General features: G+C 45.2%; 1 long non-coding RNA gene across 1 annotated transcript; it reads left to right on the plus strand.

Annotated features, from left to right (window-relative positions):
- The first annotated feature begins 15,681 nt into the window (after positions 1-15,681).
- On the plus strand, positions 15,682-18,722 carry LOC119966487. Its single transcript, XR_005460780.1, has 2 exons — positions 15,682-15,812; positions 16,833-18,722. It is a non-coding gene; the product is annotated as an uncharacterized LOC119966487 (long non-coding RNA).
- The last annotated feature ends 2,939 nt before the right edge of the window (positions 18,723-21,661 follow it).

The raw sequence follows: 21,661 nt of genomic DNA on the forward strand, positions 1-21,661 counted from the left end.
CCTCGGCCTGTTAGGCGGCCAGGTCTCTGTCCTCAGCAGCTGCCATCTGTTCCTCTGCTGAATGTTCTGATGCTGCACACTCGCTGCTGCAGCTTCCTCCTCCTCAAGCAGTGCCTGTTTGTACAGCCACAGGGCATCCCCCAGGGCTGCGGCAACTAGCAGGAAGGCCACCATTACTGGTTAATTCCAATATCCATTGCCTGCAGGCAGTGGCGGACTGGGTCTAAAAATATTGGTTGCCAGGAGACAAAGGGGGCCCACCCACAACTACAATGCTATCATTTAATTTTCATAACGAATAAATAAAATTTTCAAAAAATACATATGGAAAAAAGGGTACAATTAAAATTTTGTGGAAAAAATGTGTATTTCTTAGTAATTACAGTGTACATGTACTGTACATATTACTGGCAGTAGATACCAAATGTAAATACAGAATGTTATTTTAAAAAATTTTAAGTAATTGGTTGATATTTTTAAATAGTTTACTGCACAATTTACACATTAACAGATAGTTCAAAAGCACAATAGAGCATTGCATGCAGTCCACTATATTAAGAGCAATCGTTTGTGTTCGCTAGATGATTGTGCGAATCTGCCAATAATTGCTTCTGCATCCAATTCATCTAACAATTCCTTTTCAATGGATAGCAACATGTATGATTTCAAATTCTCCTCAGACAGCGAATTTCTTAACCTTGTCTTTATGATCTTTAGCTTTGAAAATGTCCTCTCACATTGGACTTGAGTAACTGATAGTGTGCAGATGACTTTATAAAGTTCATAAAGGTTATCATATACCTTGTCATGAAGTCTGTTGGATGCCAGAATTTTTAGTACACACGATGGGCAAGTGCTGCAAATTTTACAATTGTTGCAACTGGAATCCATATTCTCACCATCATTAAGCAATAGCTTTAATACATCAAAGTTTGAAGCAAAAGAAAACAATTCCAATATTACTTGATCTTTGCTGATTTGTGGAAACAGCTTAATAATACCTTCCAATGCTTCATCTTCAAGGCCCTTCTCTGCAATAGTTTTAAACTTTGCTGGGTCCAAGCAGGACAAATCTTTATACAACTGTTTGTGTTGTACAAAGCGTGATTCTAGTGACTGGACAATGCGATCCATTATTAGGTTAAACACATTTACTCGAAAATCAGCTAGAGAATCTGAGGAATTTCTTTCATCATCAATAAGCTCATCTGCCATTCTTTTCTTCTTCCTCTGCCTCTTAACTGGCAATGCTGTTTCCAATGCATCAATTTCCAATGCTTGATTTTCATCCATATTCATCTGTGAAATCCTGTCATTACATTTATTTACAAATTCCAAAGCCTTGCTGTGAACGTTATCAAATGTTCTTGTCTGTTCCTTCAACTTTGTTGTAGCTGAATCTACCAAACTCCATGCAGTAAACATATCTAAACCACTTGTCCGTAGATAACTTGATAACGGGGTTGTAGTTTCAAATATATACAAGTAAGTAAATGCTGTCAATATGGTTTCAAACTTTAGAAGACTTTGAAGTAAAACATTTGCTTCATGTTTTGTTTTTGCATCAAACTTTTCTGAATCTTGTATCATTGGTAAGTATGTCAATAGATTTACGAAAGTACTGGCAGCGGCATCATCAAAACGACCAAATACAGTTGTTGCTGACCATCTGGTCTCACCAATTAGCTTTAATCGTTTCATTTTTTCTTGTCCTAGATGTTTTCCAACAACTTCTATCCATACAGCCATTCTCTTGTATGATGCTTTCACAAAAGTTGCTATATTCTGGAGCAAATTGAAAAAAGAAATTGCAGGCACACAACATTTTGTTGTTTCAGTTATCACCAAATTCAAGACATGGGCACAGCACCATATATGAACATGTTGATCAGCCACATCAGCAATTTTACTTTGTAAACCATTATACTGGCCATGGTAGCTTGCAGCGCCATCTGTGCTATCAGATAAACATTTTTGGGGGTCAATTTTAAGATGCTGTAATGTTTCAATCAATAGATCAAAAGTCCCTGTCTTGTACCATCATTATTTGGCACAACTGAAAGTAGCCGCTCACAGATAATACCTTTAAGCACATACCGAATAATAATGCTAAACTGATCGATGGATGAATTATCTTGTGTTGAATCAACCTGAATAGAATAATATTTTGCTTGAGAAACTTCATGACTAATTCTTTCTTGTATCATATTCTTCATAATTTTGATTAACATGTTTATAGTTGTTTTACTCAGGTATGTAACAAGTCCACCATGGCCTTTACTTTGAGCCTTTCCTTGTTGCTCTAATCGTTTGATTCTTTGTTTAGACTTGTTTTGCACTGCAGAAACATGAGCTGCCATAATGGGGTCATATTTTGCCATCAACTGCACTGTAGCTAAAAAATTGCCATGATTCAGAATCTCATTATCTAGAGTGTAGGCCGATTCATTTCTGTGACCTCGAAAAGGAAGTGCTTGCTTGCCTAACATCTTTATGATGTCTATAATCCTCATGACAATACTTCTCTGCTTCAATACTTCTTCTTTCCTTTTAATTAGTGATGCTGCAAAAAATTTATCTAAGGTGCCATCATTAACCACACTGATATATTGCTGAGCATTTCTGACATGTGTTGTTGTCGATTCATGTAAAGTCAAGCTCTGGCTAATACGCCTGTAGTCACTAAAGCCACGTACAAATGGTGATGGATTACAAGTGTTGGGAAACTCAAAGGCTAAGCAGTATGAACAATATAAGCATCTATTTTCTTTGTTATATGTTAGCCATTTTCTTGGGACTGAGTCATTCATAATTTTCCTCTCATACAAACGAGCATCAAATGGCAGATCATCAAGTGGCTGAAGTGGATGTTCAGCAAAAAACTGTTTTAGCTTTGCTCGTGATGGATATTGGAAGATTCCAGTAATTGATCTTTCATTTTCTTGCGTAGGTTCATTTACAGGATGTGCTTCAGAAACCAAGTCATTTATGCTTGACGGAATATCTGATTCCCTGTCACTAGTTGAAGCTATGTGTTCAGATGTTGCAACTACAGGCAGTACAGATACCGGAGCACGGAAGCCAGAAGAAATATTGGGCCTGGGTTGATTAGTAATGGATGCACTTGTATTTGTCTCTACATTCAAAGTAGCTCTTCTCTGTTCTTGTAACTCGCATGTCATTGCATCATCACCATGAGCATTGTTTCTTGCTTCTTGATTATTTGTTGCAGAACTGGATATTGATGTGGATTGTGCTTGTGGTATTATAAACTCTGTAATAGGCCTGCATCGCTTGGCTGATTCCTTCCTTTCTGCTTCTTTTTGTTCTTTGCGTTTTAGTGACCCAGATTTATGCTTTTTCTTTTCCATGCTGGTAGGGGTAATATTCCTGAAATAAAAACTTAATTAAAAATAGCCCACATTGGGAAAAATGAATATTGATGATTGCAAGAATAACTTGAAGGAACGCCAGATAAACCCCTACTTGATAAAAAATATAAAATAACTTACTTACACTTCAATAGGCTATCTTCATTAGTCAATACTACTGTGGCCTATGCAGCTTCAGAAGAGGAGACAATCCACTGTCCAGTGTTCACACCAGCAAGCAACTGAGACAACTGTTGAAACTTAGAAGTTTGGTCCGAATATAGTAAGACATTAAGAATGGTCCCATGACCGAAGATAACATGTCCAGTTTGATACCAGTGTAGTGTTACAAGTCACAACCCTTTGAGTTTACCGATCATGGCTTATCACTTCAATATCTTTGACCTCATGATTCACGGTCAAAGGTACCGCTTTTCCTTTTCGGTGACCTCACGACCCTATGTACTGCTTGATATTCTTTCAAGTTGCCGACCATCTCAAATCACGAACTGTAACTTTATCTTTAAATTCACATACTCTTGCTGAAAACGTGGATTTCCAACTATGTCTGACCCGGGTGAACCAGCCCCCCCCCCCCTTCCCCCTCCACTCCTTTGCACATCCGTTTAACATTGCTTCGAACCTTCATACACTGAGTGATTATTTGTTTGTTTCTTTATTGCATTTTTATTTGGTATTGCTCTTTTTAAAAACAATTATATTTTATTAAGTTAGAATACAAATCTCAGGAAAGAAGTTGGAGATTTATTTATCTAATTAATTATAATTTTTAAGGGCCCTTCAGAGATTCACGGGCCCCTTCTTGGCTCTCCGGGCCCCGGACCGATGTACCGGCTGAACCAAGACTACTGCTTGATATCCTTTGAAGTTGCCGACCATCTCAAATCACGAATTGTAACTTTATCTTTAAATTCACACACTCTTGCTGAAAACATGGAATTTCCTTAATTATGCCCGACCCGGGCCCCCCTATTCCACATCCTTCCACTACCTCCCCTGCTTCGTTCCTTTTCATGCACTGCTTATTTGTGTCCTGTTCTCTTTTTTTTCTTATTCCTTTTTATTACTAAAACAGTTGTCTGTGTTTCTTTCTTTATTGCATTTGTATTTGATATAGGGGGCCCACTTCATCAGGGGCCCACTTGCCATCGGGCAAGCTGACACCCTGGCCAGTCCGCCACTGTCTGCAGGGAGGGAAAGGCCGTCATGTTAGCATGGTGCGTACCCCCAGGTCCAACGGCTACATTGTGGCCCCAGTTGGCACTGAGGACCCTGCGCCCATATATCGCCCTCCCCCCTCCTCTCCGCACGCCTGGCCCAGTTGGTACCTGTCCCTGTTGCCAGGGGTACTGTCGGCTGAAGCTGCCCTTGCCAGTGGTACACTACCCCCACCCCCCATGTAGGGGCCACTGTGGGCATTGCCCTTGGTAGGGGGGCCTGTGTGATGCATGCCAGTTGGTGCCGGCTGGTCGGAGGTGGTGCAGTGGAGTGGGGCTGATGGTAGAGGGCTGGGGTGCAGAGGGTGGTAGGCTGGAAGAGTGGGGGCTGGTGTGCAGGGGTTGGGCCACTCATACGGTCGGTGACAGTCTGCAAAACCAGGGGCCAAGTTGGGTGGTCAGTGTGTTGCACAGCATGATGGTTGCCATGCAGGTCACGGCAATGGCGATCCATACCTGGGCATCGCCCCAGTCCTGTGGGGTCACCCCAGCCCCTCGGCCTCCCCCCCCCCCCTCCCCCACCTCTCGCTCCTCTGGCCCTGGTACGCTCCTCACCACCCACCACCCCAGCCAGCCAGTCAGGACCGACAGCCCACAGTCGTGCGTCTCTGTGTCCTACCTCTTCTCTCTCCCTCATCAGCCACGCCACCTGTATCCTAATTTTTAAAAGCACAAGTGAACTTCACCATCGTGAATTCATCCCAGTCGAGGTGGAAAATCGTGGAGGACCTGGAGAATTCCGGGTCAGGCGCTAATGATATGCCAAGGGTGTTTACTATACGTGCCTTCTGGGTCACATTGGCGCCACTGTTGAGGCACCGGAGAATTGCGATTTGTTGTGAAACCCGCCATGATTTTGGCAACAAACCGATTCTCCGCCCAATCGAGCTTCCCAATTCTGGCGTCAGCCGACGGAGAATCCCGCCCATGGTCTTTTGTGGTCAGGGTTCGAATCTGCAAGCCTTTCATCCAGTAGTAACTCAACTGGGATTGTAACAGGTTGAGTTGAAGTCCATGCAACTGCAGAGCAGCATGGTGGTGCAATGGTTAGCACTGCTGCCTCACAGCGCCAAGGTCCCAGGTTTGATCCCGGCTCTGGGTCACTGTCCATGTGGAGTTTGCACCTTCTCCCCGTATTTGTGTGGGTTTCGCCCCCACAACCCAAAGATGTGCAGGGTAGGTGGATTGGCCACGCCAAACTGCCCCTTAATTGGAAAAAAATAATTGTGTAAATCTAAATTTAAAAAAAAGACTGCAATTGCTAGAGACAATTTTTAAAAATCTATAATCCACCTTTCCTGAAAATTGATTAGTTTTTCTCCTGAGATGCCTTTTAATAGAAATTCGCTATCTCTGTGCTAGATTTTTAAAAACTCTATGAGGTAGGGCTTTGACCTGAGGAGTGAGAGAGAAGCAAATACCTTTCCTACTCCATTGGCAGCTTCTTCAGATTACCCTTGCTTTGAGTTTAGTATCTGTATAAAGAGACTTTAAAAACATTTACTTGTCACATTACTTCTTTCCACAAACTGATTTCAGAAAAGTTTTTTTGTCTGACGTCTAAATCTGTCTTTTGTTCTATGGCTTATAATGACTCGGTCATTAACTTCTGAACGAGTCATTATCCATTTTAAGGATACCCTTCCATGTGGAGAATGGGCTTTGTCACTCTTAGCTGTGAAATTCTGTGAGCAACATGTCTGGGACACGCCTGCAGTGTAATTCAGATAGAAACTTCCCAGGAGTGTATTCAACTTACAATACCTGACATCAGATGACTTGTGGCAACTTTGGCCAGTGTCAATCTTGTCTTGAAAAAGTATTTTATAGACTTCCGGTGACGGTGGGCGGGAGGCAGCCGCGCAATGGAGAGCTCCCATTCGGGAACGGCATTTTCGGGGCTTTAAGCCCAGTGCCAGGGTCCACGGAGGCGGCAAAAGCAGGGAGAAGACACAGAGGAGGCACGGTGAAGACACAGTAAAGGAAAATGTCGAGGGTGAGTAAAAAAACAGCCGTTAAAAAAACAGCTGAATGTCCGTCGGGGTGTGGAAAGGTCACCACGGGGTCACCAAGGAAAATGAATGCTGGAGCACCAGGGGAGACCGCATTGCTTATGGCTGAAGAAATAACTAAAGTGATGGCTGCAGAATTCGAAAGGCAGTTTACAAAACACATGGAGACAATGAGGAAGGAGATGAGGGCGGTATTGAGTGTGCTGGTGGAGGAGGCGATTTCCCCAGTGACGACGGCAGTGGCGAGTGCACTGGCGGAGGTGCGGGAGCAAGGGGAAGCGCTGAAGGAAGTGGAGGAGACATTATTGCAGCACGGTGATAAACTTACCTCGATGGGGAAGGAGATGCGGAAGGTGATAGAGATTAACAAGGATCTGCGAGGGAAAATGGAAGACCTGGAAAACAGATCCAGGCGACAGAATTTGAGGATTGTGGGGCTGCCCGAAGGAGTTGAAGGGCCGAGGCCGACTGAGTATTTTGCCGCTATGCTGGCGAAACTATTGGGGGAGGGGGAGGATCCCTCCCGATATGAACTGGAGCGGGCTCATCGTTCGTGGAGGCCTGTACCAAAGGCGAGTGAGCCGCCAAGGGTAGTGACTGTGCTTCCTTAGGTACAGTGTGAAGGAGAAGGTCCTGTGCTGGGCCAAGCAGAAGCGGGTTGTGCAGTGGGCCGGAGCTGGTATACGTGTATACCAGGACTTTACGGTGGAGCTGGCGAGTGGGCGGGCTGCTTTCAAACGGGTGAAGAGGGCACTGTACATTAGCAAGGTGCAGTGCAGCATTGTATATCCAGCGAAGCTGAGGGTGACTTACAAGCTCAAGGACTTTTATTTTGGAACGGCGGAGGCAGCGGAGGAGTTTGCGAAGGCAGAAGGACTGTGGCAGAACTGAGAATTTGAGAAATGGCCATGTGCCGATGTAACCTCAATACTGTATTTTCTTCTTTTTTGTTTCACTGCGTGCGGGTGTATGGGCTAAAGGAGCCAATGTTATATATATTTGGACAAGGGAAGTGATGGGACTTTCACTCGAAGTGAGGGCTCTTTTGGGTGTAAGTGGATATGTGGGGTTTGTGTGTTAAAAGGGATTTCTGGGCTTTCCTAGGGCCGGGCAAGGAGGAAAGGGACCCGGGCGGGGGCCTCCACGCTGGCCGGTTTAAGCCGGCCAGGGAACGGGAGTGAGGTGGGGGGAGGGGCTGCGACCATTGGAGCCTGGCAGAACAGGGTCTGAGTGGTCTAGCCGGGGAGGAAAGTTGGGAGGAAGGAACCGAGGTTGGGGGGAGGAGTTTTACAAGAGGTAGTGGACGGGAGGAGTTGGAGAGGGTGGGGGAGGGGTGTTTACAACTCTTGGGTATCATGTACGGTACTCTTTCAGAGGTTGGACGGCGTTGAGTGTGTGGGGGGTGGGGAGTGGACTCTATGGTGACCATGGGCGGTCCTGGACTCCATTTTCTTTTTCTCCTTTGGTTTTTGTTTCCACCGTGGGAGGGTTTGTTTTATTGGATGCATATATTGACAGGTGGGCCGTTGTTTGGGGTGGTGGGAGGATGGGATCGTTGTTATTGTTAAGGGGATTGATTTTGTATTTGTTACCGTTTACTGTCTGTGGGTGGGGTGTAAATTTTGAAGGAAAATGTGAAAATGGAGAAGAAAAACATTTAAAAAAAAGAAAAAGTATTTTATAAACAGTTCAGTGTATTTTTGTTTAGCTGGTGACGTTATGGGTTGATATCACTTAGTCACAATTCCCATTATTGTAAGAACCTCTATCAAATATCACCCTCAATCTCCTTTGCTTCTAGGAGAATAACTTTAGCTTCGACAACTTAAATTTGTATCTAAAATCCCTCATCTCGGGAACCATGATGGTAAATTAACGCTGCATCTTCTCAGGGGGCCTCCGCATCATTCCTGAAATGTGATGGTCAGAACTTAACTCAATAATACTCTAGCCTTTTATCTCGTGAAAATAACTTGTTATCATTGTGTAATAAAATTTAGATAAGCATAAGGGTGTACTGGAAATAGTAATCTGTCATCATAATGGTAAAGTAATACAGATGGAGACCAGTAACCACGCCCCATAAACACCACTTTCCTTTTAACCTGGAACATTATTTTGATTTGCGAGTTCACTGCAGGTTAATACTAACCACCGTAAAGCTTAAAGTCAGCTGAGAACAGATTGAGGACAAAATATTGTGGATACTGGAAATATGAATTAAAAATAGAAAATGCAGGATGTACTCAACAGGTCTGGCAGCATTTGTGGACAGAAAAGCAGAGTTATTGATAAGCTGGGAGGCAAAATGGCAAAGGCATTGGGGGCATTTGCCATTTTACCAATTGACATCCTGCTAGGAGCCCAATGAGCCACTTAAGTGAAATAATAAAGGCCTCTTTCTGAATCCAGGAGCATTTTGCCAGTGGCAATGGATCTGAGGCTACATGGCAGACCACCCAGTAAAACCTGGCATTTATTTTTGGGCACTCCATGCCAAAGGAGGGGTACAGCCCCCTGATGGTAATGGTTGCCCATGTGGCAACTGCACTGCCTTGCCTCAGTACCAAGACCACCCCCCCCCCCCCCAACCCCCCCCCCCCCCCCCCAATCTGATCGCAGGGCCTGCCAGCCTGACTCTGGCATCCCCATAATGTACTTACTTCAATGGCATCTGGTCATCGATGCACCATCATCAGTGCAGCCCAGGAATGGCCACTGCTAGTGTCTAATAATTTTACCCCCAATTGTTCTTTCTTCGGTTTCTTCCAGAGTTTCTCCATATTTAGAGACATATAATACAATATCCATAATAGTCTCTGTCGCTCCAAGGAATTACTGTAGAATGCAGAGATTGTCTGATGTTTGGGTTGTGCTGGAGGTGAAAACATCCACAACCAGAGCTATAGTACATTATTGTCGGGTGTGCCAGTTTCTTGGTGTTGGCCATGCTCACCAGGGTGGGAGGAGGACATACTTTCAATCCTGTACAATACCCAAATAAGGCCAGTTATGCTAAAACAATTTCTGGGCTTTCCTAGGGCCGGGCAAGGGGGAAAGGGACCCAGGCGGGGGCCTCCACACTGGCCGGTTTAAGCCGGCCAGGGAACGGGAGTGAGGTGGGTGGAGGGGCTGCGACCATTGGAGCCTGGCAGAACAGGGTCTGAGTGGTCTAGCCGGGGAGGAAAGTTGGGAGGAAGGAACCGAAGTTGGGGGGAGGAGTTTTACAAGAGGTAGTGGACGGGAGGAGTTGGAGAGGGTGGGGGAGGGATGTTTACAACTCTTGGGTATCATGTACGGTACTCTTTCAGAGGTTGGACGGCGTTGAGTGTGTGGGGGGTGGGGAGTGGACTCTATGGTGACCATGGGCGGTCCTGGACTCCTTTTTCTTTTTCTCCTTTGGTTTTTGTTTCCACCGTGGGAGGGTTTGTTTTATTGGATGCATATATTGACAGGTGGGCCGTTGTTTGGGGTGGTGGGAGGATGGGATCGTTGTTATTGTTAAGGGGATTGATTTTGTATTTGTTACCATTTACTGTCTGTGGGTGGGGTGTAAATTTTGAAGGAAAATGTGAAAATGGAGAAGAAAAACCTTTTAAAAAAAAGAAAAAGTATTTTATAAACAATTCAGTGTATTTTTGTTTAGCTGGTGACGTTATGGGTTGATATCACTTAGTCACAATTCCCATTATTGTAAGAACCTCTATCAAATATCACCCTCAATCTCCTTTGCTTCTAGGAGAATAACTTTAGCTTCGACAACTTAAATTTGTATCTAAAATCCCTCATCTCGGGAACCATGATGGTAAATTAACGCTGCATTTTCTCAGGGGGCCTCTGCATCATTCCTGAAATGTGATGGTCAGAACTTAACTCAATAATACTCTAGCCTTTTATCTCGTGAAAATAACTTGTTATCATTGTGTAATAAAATTTAGATAAGCATAAGGGTGTACTGGAAATAGTAATCTGTCATCATAATGGTAAAGTAATACAGATGGAGACCAGTAACCACGCTCCATAAACACCACTTTCCTTTTAACCTGGAACATTATTTTGATTTGCGAGTTCACTGCAGGTTAATACTAACCACCGTAAAGCTTAAAGTCAGCTGAGAACAGATTGAGGACAAAATATTGTGGATACTGGAAATATGAATTAAAATAGAAAATGCAGGATGTACTCAACAGGTCTGGCAGCATTTGTGGACAGAAAAGCAGAGTTATTGATAAGCTGGGAGGCAAAATGGCAAAGGCATTGGGGGCATTTGCCATTTTACCAATTGACATCCTGCTAGGAGCCCAATGAGCCACTTAAGTGAAATAATAAAGGCCTCTTTCTGAACCCAGGAGCATTTTGCCAGTGGCAATGGATCTGAGGCTACATGGCAGACCACCCAGTAAAACCTGGCATTTATTTTTGGGCACTCCATGCCAAAGGAGGGGTACAGCCCCCTGATGGTAATGGTTGCCCATGTGGCAACTGCACTGCCTTGCCTCAGTACCAAGACCACCCCCTCCCCCCACCCAACCCCCCCCCCCCCCTAATCTGATCGCAGGGCCTGCCAGCCTGACTCTGGCATCCCCATAATGTACTTACTTCAATGGCATCTGGTCATCGATGCACCATCATCAGTGCAGCCCAGGAATGGCCACTGCTAGTGTCTAATAATTTTACCCCCAATTGTTCTTTCTTCGGTTTCTTCTAGAGTTTCTCCATATTTAGAGACATATAATACAATATCCATAATAGTCTCTGTCGCTCCAAGGAATTACTGTAGAATGCAGAGATTGTCTGATGTTTGGGTTGTGCTGGAGGTGAAAACATCCACAACCAGAGCTATAGTACATTATTGGCGGGTGTGCCAGTTTCCTGGTGTTGGCCATGCTCACCAGGGTGGGAGGAGGACATACTTTCAATCCTGTACAATACCCAAATAAGGCCAGTTATGCTAGCTAAGGAATTAATTAAGAACTCTTTAACTGGGGGGAGTGCTGTGATTTTCCAGGGGTGCATGGGTTGCACATGCTTTCTGGGGCTGATCAGGTGAATGGAGGCACAGTGAGGAGTAAGTTATGGTGACGCCAGGGAATAATTTTGACTTTATAAATGGGTGAAAGATGCAGACCGGGACTTGGCCGTTGACAAACAGGTATCCTTGGCCCAGCACAGGGTGACAGGGAGAGTGGGCAGTAATCGTTTGGGCAGAGCAGCGGGTCATCATCCACCTGGCATCACGGGAGCCTAAAAGCAGGGCGGGTGAAGGTTGGTGGAGGACAAGGCTGCCAGGAAAGTTGAGCAACCACCTGGCCATAAAGCAAGCAGCAGCTGGCAGTAAGGGACTAACTCTCAGATTTTGGACCCTGTGTTGATAAGGGGGCAGCCCCTCACAGGAAAGGCAGAGCCTCGGACATCAGGAGGCAGAGGAGAGAAATGAGGAAAGGCATGGAGACCATACTTTAATTATAAGATCTACTGGTGAAGACATAGCTACCTTAACCTGACTGAGAACCGGTGCCACAGGGGATTGCAATTCTCCAATCAGATGGCTATCTCCATCATTTTATCCTTTATTGCTGTGATGATTTGAAAGTTGGGTACCCCATCCACCTGTTTGGGCACTCTCTTGGGCAATATGGGCCAAACGGCAAACCTTTGCGACCCACGCCAGCTGACCTTCGTGACACACACCACGTTTGTTTACCTTTTCATGTGAAAGTGGAGCCTGCTTGGTTCTCACAATCTCAGGGGTTCACAGGAGGAGGGGGCAGTCTGCATATCAGGTGCAGAGTTCAGCCAGTTTCTTTGTGCCGTCTTCATCTTTGTGAGAATGGAAAATTCAAACTCGCGCATGTAGGTCACTTGGAAGGGCACTAGCAACAAAACGCTTGTTTTACTCAGCACTGGATATTCCTTGGAGATTCTACTGCAGAATGCTGAGAGCCTCATGGGCTTTTGACATGTTTTTAATGTGCAATCACAGTTCAGGCACAGAAGTGTAATTTTCTTCACTTGGAGTCAGCTGTGAGTTAACAACTGACACTGGGGTCACAATCTCAAAAGGAATTTTTCATCTATTACTTCTCTTTCAAAATCTGAAACTTCTCCTCCCATTTGCCATTACTTCCCTGCACATAACACACATGGCCTTTGCATTCTTATTTGCAGTCGCACAATTGACAAAACTATACTTCAAGAAATCATCTTTCTGCTGCTTTGATCCTGAGTTGTTTCTTTTTTGTAGGCTATTAACCAGAGGCCCTGGAACTCTGTACAGAGCTAACAGTGGCACTGCTCTGTCCTGCGCTGGATTCTCCTGAGCAGCTCTCACCAGCAGATTCAGTTGTGAGATTCTTTCCAGGAGATATATTGTCTATTTTGTCTCTGGCCGCCTCTTACTTGTAAGAAAACGTTTCATCTTCACGGTCCTTTGCCGGGCTTGCTAACAGCTAGAAAATGGAAGAAACTGTCCTCCTTGATTTGGCACCAAAAGCGCATCTATCCAGGGTGCCTGATGTCAAGTGCACGTGCAGGACACGTGACCTGCTCACTGCTGCCGGAAAACTGGCCGGAAAACTGCACACAGCCTCATTCCCTTCTTGTTTTAAAGGTGGCAGCAGCCACCATTTTCAAAAAATTGCTGGTAACAGCTGTTGGGCACTTCACCCACGATCGGGACCACCGTGGGAACACCACAGTGGTGATATGTCTGTAAGTAATATCATACATGGATGGTGTGCAACCTCCAACCAGCATGTGGCAGTGCAGAGATACCATGCGGTCTCAAGACCGTGATCATGTGACCAGGGCCTCCCTTATAATGGGAGACATATCCGGCCATCACCAGATGGTTGTAGGAGATGGTAGTAAGACATACAGGTGAACAGTCATGCTATGTGTAGTTCCAGAGGAATACAAAGAAACTCCATGATAACTTATCTGGGGCAGCACGGTGGCACATTGGTTAGCACTGCTGCCTCACGACGCTGAGATCCCAGGTTCGATCCTGGTCCTGCATCACAGTCCGTGTGGAGTTTGCACATTCTCCTCGTGTTTGCTTGGGTTTCGGCCCCAACCCAAAGATGTGAAGGGTAGATGGATTGGCCACGATAATTTGCCCCTTAATTGGAAAACATTAATTGAGCACTCAGATCGCTATCTTACCATGTGTGATTCAATAAGGATCCTGGTTTGGACAAGGCTAGATGTTTGGTGGATTTCTTTGCAAGGTACAGAAGACCAAACACAAGAGCCACGACCAATCGTTCCGTGACTCTTCTAACACCTGCTCGCAACCCACCCGTTGTGACCTGTACATTGAAAAACCCTGCTCCAAGGCCAATGGCGGCTGCTCCAGTTTACTGGAGGGTGCATGTTTTAGTTCAATGCTGGAAGGTCTTCAGCAGCATTATGGCTCTAAACCTTTCTGAAAGGTCAGTAAGTGGTGCACAACGTCATTCAATATTCAAGGGCAGCAGGAGCCCTGTGACTCATGTGTCTGCCAGAGGATAGATATCCAGTGACTACTCCTAAGGGTTGGAGTGTGGGGGTCACTTTGCCAGAGTGTATCAGATGATTGAAATGTGTTCTGCACTAGACCCGGGTTTGTCTCAGAATGGGTCTGCTGCTGACTGCGGTGGCGATATCCAACCATGCCATGGCCTATGTGGGTGACCACCCCTTCTCTCCTGCACAGCCTCAAGCATCACCTCTAGGCCCCCGCCTGATAAACAAGGGGCCTCCCTGCCCCAGATTCCGGGCCATTGGCTGATTGGAATATCACGGAAATACAAAGTCCAGCGCAAAGTCTTCTGTGGTTCTTTGTCCAGTGAAATGGCAGCTACGGTAATGACTGCTGTGATGAATTTAAACCGGGTCTGCCTTTATTCCTCCGTGGCCATTAATTTCTTTCCATATCAATTAAGTGGATCCATTTCTGTTTTCCCTTGCAGGTTCAGGAACATCTTCCCCATCTTCTCAGCAAACGCCCCTAGTTTCCTGAACTCCCCATTCCTGCAGACACCACAGGCATCACAGTTGTTTAACCTTACCCCATGGCTACTCAAGCTTTGTTCAGACGCAGACTCCATTTCAACAATCTTCAGTTGGCCAAGCATGTCAACTGGAATGTAACCGTGCTCCCCACTCCCTCAATAACCCTCTACAATTACACTGCCCTGTGTCCATAACCCAATGACCACCGTCAGCATCTTAGAATGATACAGTGGGGGGCCTTTCTTCTCATTGGATGGAATTTTATGGCCCCTCTTGCTAGCAGAATCTTCCAGTTCTGCCGAAGTCAGTGGAATTTTGAAGGCTCCCTGTATTTTCCAGCCCTGCCCCTGCTACAGCGGAGCCATAAAATCCCGCCAAATATTGTGTCTCTGCTGGGCCTTTGAAAGAGCTGTACTTTTCGCCTTCCCTGCTGCTCCTCCGCCAAAAAGCACATTTTCCTTCAAATATTTACCCGCTTTCCCTTCTGAATGTTAATATTGAATCTGTTTCCAGCCTGTGTACTCCACATCACAACTCCCAATGTCCTGTTTTCCTCATGGTGCTTTTGCAAATCTGTGTCCCCTGGCTATTGACCCACGTGCCAATTGGAGCGGTTTCTCCTGATTTTCTCTAAAAAAATATGATCGCTTCTGTTGAATCTGCCCTTATTCCCCTCTGCTCCCAGGAGAACAACTCTAGCTATTCCTCTGTGTCGATTAATATTGTGTCCATGGTCATGGGAACTCTATGTTCAAATTCCCTCAATCATTGGTAATTAGAAGGCATGTACATAAAATACACAACTGGTGGACAGAGAAAGGGCAGCCCAGAGGTCTGAGACATTGAGTGGGAATTAGCAGCGCTTTTCTCTGCAGCCCCTCCCCACCATCGCCCTGGCAGCAGATGTGGCGCCCAGAAAGCGGTGATCAATATTCAGCCTTGAAGAGTGGAGCTGAAATTGATCTCAGGCGAGGCAGCGCTGTATCAGCCGGTCAATGTTCAGAATGAAATAATGAACCGAAATAGTTCAACATTGCTGATCATTAACTTGTAAAGCACCAGCCACCCTATAAAAGCGCCACACAGAGATTAACGTGCAGTTCGTGGAGCAGCGCAAGAGCCAGAAAATCAACTTCAACATGAAGCCTGGTCTGAGCCTCTTCTGCCTCATTGCCATTTTGGTGCTGAAGGGCGCGGTATGTACCTCGCACACAGTCTCTAATTTCACAATTCTTCTATCTCTGCTCTTATCCCGCCTCCTTATTTCCACTGCAACTGGTGGCCCCTCTGGTACCTCAATTATGTGTCCATTATTTTGTGAGAGATTGGACGCTGAATGTTTGTTGCTATTTGCCCATGGGGAGTATCACACCAGGCTTCACTTTCCTCCCCTATTATAGGACCACCAAGGGTGAGTGAATCTTGGAGTAATTACATGGATACAGGTGTGGTATTAAACCTTAGTCTCTCCTGGCCTGAATTGTTTAGTATCTTTCTCCTTCTATGTCCTTTGCAGTGTTATGTGACAGTATGTTATCTAATGCTCGATGCCATAGGGTAAATTACTGCACTCATCAATACTGTAATAATGATGTGTGACTGAGAAACACATAGGGCCAGGTTTCTGCTGAAAGGGTATTAAACATTCCAGATATTCTATAAACTATGCAAACCCCCTGATATATATATCTTGTTTGCGCGTCTGTAACCATGGACAGATCTTCACCAATTTTATTCCAGGACAAAAAAGTTGAAACCCCACTCCAGATTTGAGGTCCCGAATGTGTATAGGAAATGTCCATGCCTTTGAAGCATTTTCTCGGTTGTCACCTCTGGAATCACACTGTGGGTTACTCGGAAACGATCACTTCGTACGGTAAAGGAGTTTGTGCTGCAGTCCCTCACTCAGGACTGTGGCTAACTGTATATGAGTTCTTGTTCCGCAACGATGCCTCAGAAGAGGAGCGTTTGTGCCTCCCCCCATCACAGTGGGAGTAAGTTTAACCTGATTCGTTCGTCCTCGATTAATGTTGTTGATTCCAGCAGAAAGTGATGGTGGGTGTGGTGCAAGACGGGCAGTCAATCACACCCTATGGGGGTTTCTGTTGAGATTGAAGTGGCACTTTTTCAATCTTTGGGCAGTGACTACTGATCCTTTAGAATGCAGTTGTGAATGCTTCGGTTCACTATTGTTTACTTCCATCTTTACATTTCAGAATATCTCTCCGGTGTCAGGTTTTTCTGGACCTAGTGCCGCCACAGGGGTAGAAATCGAGCCCCGGGCAGACAATTCTTCAACCGCATCTTCAGCCACACTAATTTCAATCGCATCTACAGCCGCAACAAAACCCAAAACTTCAGCCGCAACAAAACCCAAAACTTCAGCCGCAACAAAACCCAAAACTTCAGCCGCAACAAAACCCAAAACTTCAGCCGCATCAAAACCCGAAACTTCAACAACGTCATCAAAGGCTCTACGATCCAGTGCGTTGTTCACCTCGACCATGGGCCTGATTGTGGGATCTATGCTGGTTTTTTGTCATGTTCAATAAACGGGTCTGAGGGTCAATCTGAGGTTAATTCACTCAAACGCGACTGGAATTCAGCAGAATGACTGACATGTAATTAATTTTCATTAATCAGACTGGATATTTTGCTAATAAAATCTCATTGAAATTTGTTTCTTGTATATCTGATCTGCACCATGTGGGTTAGAGATCTTCCTGTGCTGAATCATTTTTTAACCTTTATGACACACATTACTTGAAAAGATTTTACTCGTAATTAAATTGTTATTGAACTCTCATCCCCAACATTCGCGTCGGCTTTTCAATTATTGCTGTATAGATCTGCGTTAAAGTCGTTCCATTATTGCCGTTTAGACGACATCCCTCTCCACTGATCGTTACTGTTTAGAATCACGACAGTGCAGAAGGAGGCCATTCGGCTCATCGAGTCTGCACCAACTCTCCGAAAGAGCACCGTATCTAGGCCCATGGCCCCACTCTATCTCCCTAACTCAATAACCCCACCTAACCGTTTGGACACTTAAGGGGCAATTTAGCATTGGCAATCCATCTAATCTGCACATTTTTGGACTTTGGGAGGAAACCGGAGCTCCCAGAGGAAACCCAGGCAGACACAGGGAGAAATGCAACATTCACCAAGGTCAGAATTGAACCGGGTACCTGGCGTTGTGAGGCCGCCTCACTAACCACTGTACCACCATGGCACCCATGAGCAATCTTTCCATAGTTATTGATTTGTTCACCATCCTAACTAAGTTAAGGTCTAGCTTAAGATGAATGATTCAGTGTCTTTGTCCAGGGTGGAGAGGGGAAGTCACCTGCCAATTCAGTGCCAGTGGTACATTTCCACAGTGGTATGCAAATGGTACATGTACCACAATGCCAATGGTACATTTCCGTGGGCAGCACGGTAGCACAGTGGTTGGCACAGTTGCTTCACAGCTCCAGGGTGCCAGGTTTGATTCCCAGCTTGGGTCACTGTGCGGAGGGTGCACGTTCTTCCTGTCTGCGTGGGTTTCCTCTGGGTTCTCCGGTTTCTTCCCACAGTCCAATATGTGCCGGTTAGGTGGATTGGCCATGATAAATTGCACTTAGTGTCCAAAACAAAAGGTTAGCTGGGGTTACGGAGATCGGGTGGAGGCATGTGTTTATGTAGGGTGCTCTTTCCAAGAGTCAGTGTAGACTCGATGGGCTGAATGGCCTCCTTCTGCACTGTAAATTCTATGATTTCCCTATAACTGCTACTAGATGCCTCTTCCAAATGTCAGACACTGGGCTACTGGCTGAACATACATTTGAAATTCCCTCAGTGAACATACTTATTTTTAATGAGTTAATGTATCTTTCTGGGAGCAAATATGTGAGAGATTATTAAGCAGCTGTGTTTTTGCATGTTGATTGTTGCAAATGATTGTAGTCTGCTGACTTGTATTGGTGCCACTTTGATTCTATCTCAATTCAATCTTCAGATGATTTCATGTTCAGATTCTTTAACTAATATATTTAAATCATGAATCACTTCAATCTAGTGCTGTACTATGGGTTCTGTTCCATGTGGAATAAAATGGCTTCATTCTGTTTCATGCGTTTATTCTCTCTGTACTAAGAATCTGTTTTATTGCACTTCACCATACCAACACTTGTGGGTTGCTGTAGGTCTTTAACTCAATATAGTCACCTGCTTTTTCTCCAGAATGAGATCTGACCAAGTCTCTTAGACATCTTTCCAAATTGCTTAAATCAAGTTAATAATTGATATCCGTTTTTTTCTACACACTATTCCCGAAGTCACAGAAGTCAGCAGCGGTCTCTCAAACTCAAAACAGCGATTCAAGTGCTCCAATGAGTTTATGAGAGCAGATAAGGTGAGTTGCATGGCACTTTCAGGTGACATCTCCCTCACTCTGACTTTCCCAGCATTCTCTTACGCAACACATCTCAGACCAACACATCATGCAGCTTCACTTCTTCCTTTAACCTCACATTCCCCATCTGAACAACCCTGACACTTACCCTCATTCCCACATGACAACCATACCACATAATCCGGGCGGGGGGGGGGGGGGGGGGGGGGGGGGTAGCACAGTGGAGCAGTGGTTAGCATTGCTGCCTCACGGCACTGAGGTCCCAGGTTCGATCCCAGCTCTGGGTCACTGTCCATATGGAGTTTGCACATTCTCCCCGTGTTTGCGTGGGTTTCGCTTTGTAGCCTGCGGTGGCCACGTCCCAATTACAAAATGGACACTTTGCAAAGAATGAAGGGAAAATGGACAATGCTGAGAAAGCAAGCAGGTGCGAGGTTTGTCTGTTGATTGGAGCTGCAGCTCCCAGACAACACTGATATTGCAAAGCCATTACCATACTAATGAGCCATCTCCGGGGTCAAAAGAGTAACATTTAGGAAAACGATACTAAAGCAGGCACCCCGGCGCCAGAGGAGACTAGAACAAAGCAGGCCAACGGCCACCTAGGACACGCCCAGCAATCAGGGCACCCACCCCTTTATTGGAGGAAATCGATATTGATGATCAGGATACGGTCCAATTAATTGGGACCAAGTTCAAGGCAAAAGCGCGCGAAGCCCTCTTTGGGTATAAGAAGAAGCCCCAAAGAGAGAATCGTTCTTCTTGGCCGTGGCACTCAGTGAGGAGAGACCTGCCTAGCAGCTGCACCAGAACAAGTAAGTCCAAAGTCAACGCACGCTACGAAACAGACGCTCCTAGCCACCATTCAGTACCAGCCCAACCCCAGCAGCCTCAGAACCGGACAACGGCCATTGTTCCTCTGACTTAGTGGGAGCCCGAAGCTAAGTATAGGCTTTAGTAGTAGTGATAGTTTAGCTGGTAGAGTTTGTGCATGAGTATAATTGACTGTGTGTAAATAAATGAGCATTGATTTCGAACTTACTAACTGGTGTATCGAGTCTTTGATCAGTATTCGGTTTTGAACCTTGTGGTGGTATCGAAAGATACCTGGCGACTCTTGAGCAAACGTAATTAGAATTAAGGAAGGCGACCATATTAACCGCCATAAATGAAATGAAATGAAAATCGCTTAGTGTCACGAGTAGGCTTCAATGAAGTTACTGTGAAAAGCCCCTAGTCGCCACATTCCGGCGCCTGTCCGGGGAGGCTGGTACGGGAATCGTACCGTGCTGCTGGCCTGCTTGGTCTGCTTTAAAAGCCAGCGATTTAGCCCAGTGAGCTAAACCAGCCCCAGTGAGCTAAACCAGCTAAACAGAGCCAATTAAAGAGAGAGCAACAGCTTCCACAACCCAAAGATGTGCAGTGTAGGTGGATTGGCCACGCTAAATTGCCCCTTAATTGGGAAAAATGAATTGGGTACGCTAAATGTATTTAAAATAATTATACCACATAATCATCCACAAATGCCGTCATTGCATCCTCTCTGCACAATTCATTTCTCATACTCATAACTTTCTCTCCTTACAGGAAAAAATAGCACTCAACTGCAGGGAGAGGCAGAGAGAACAGGAGATGTCCTTCCTGTGATAGCTACCTTGGCGGCCACTGGCAGTGAGGTCTACAGTGAATGTGGTCTTGTTACTGGAGACTGCAGATTTTAGCAACAACCTACCATGCAAACTTGTGCCTCCTGATGCATTGGTGCTCAGGCATGTTTAGAAAGATGACCCGTTGCTTATGTACCCCCTGTGTTGAGGGAATAACCGCATTCCAGTTGGATTTTGGTGTCCATCATCTCCGCCCTGTGGAGCAGCATGTGGCTGAGGAGAAGGCAGCTTATACTTGTGCTCGTGTTGCACCTGGTGCTCTTGGTGTTATTGTTGCTCCCTTTGTTCCTCATTTGAGATGTAAAGTGGAGCTGCATAAGATGCTCACAGATGACTGCAGGAAGGATCAGATCAAGGGGAGTGAATGAAATCTAAGGTAGTTGAAATTACTTCCTAAGTAAAGTAGTGGTACTGTCCCACTGAACAAGCGCTATGAGCATAAAACTTTCACTATTCCGTTTCACTATTTAAAGGTTTGCCGCCTGTCAGTTTAATTGAACAATGTCTCCCCATTGAGGTCTTACCTCGTTGACTCTGGTGAGTTAGGCACAGCTCAGCAAATCTGGTCACTGGTTGTTAAACAAAATCTTGGGATAAATCCATAATTAATTGTCTATTTAAATTATTGACTTGATATCTCCATGGGGGTTCCTGCTTGTTTCCAAGTGTGTCCTGGTTAAACCTGGAAACGTGTATGATCAAGTCAGGTTTCTAACCCAGTAGTAAAGGAAATGTGGCTGTAGAAGAAAGTCTTGTCAAAGACAAAGAGGGAAATGAAAGCAATGAAGGTGAACATGGTAAAAGAGAGATGGAAATTCTGTCAGAGAGAGAGAAGTATTTCTTCAAGGTAGGCATTCCTGGAAGATAAATGACAGTGAATTAAACACTTACATGAAAGCAAAATGCAGATGCTGCAAATCTGAAATAAAAGTAGGAAATGCGGGAAAAGCTCTGAAGAAGTCATATGGAGTCACAATGGTAACTC

This window comes from Scyliorhinus canicula, chromosome 1, assembly GCF_902713615.1.
Source record: "Scyliorhinus canicula chromosome 1, sScyCan1.1, whole genome shotgun sequence".
Lineage (NCBI taxonomy): Eukaryota > Metazoa > Chordata > Chondrichthyes > Carcharhiniformes > Scyliorhinidae > Scyliorhinus > Scyliorhinus canicula.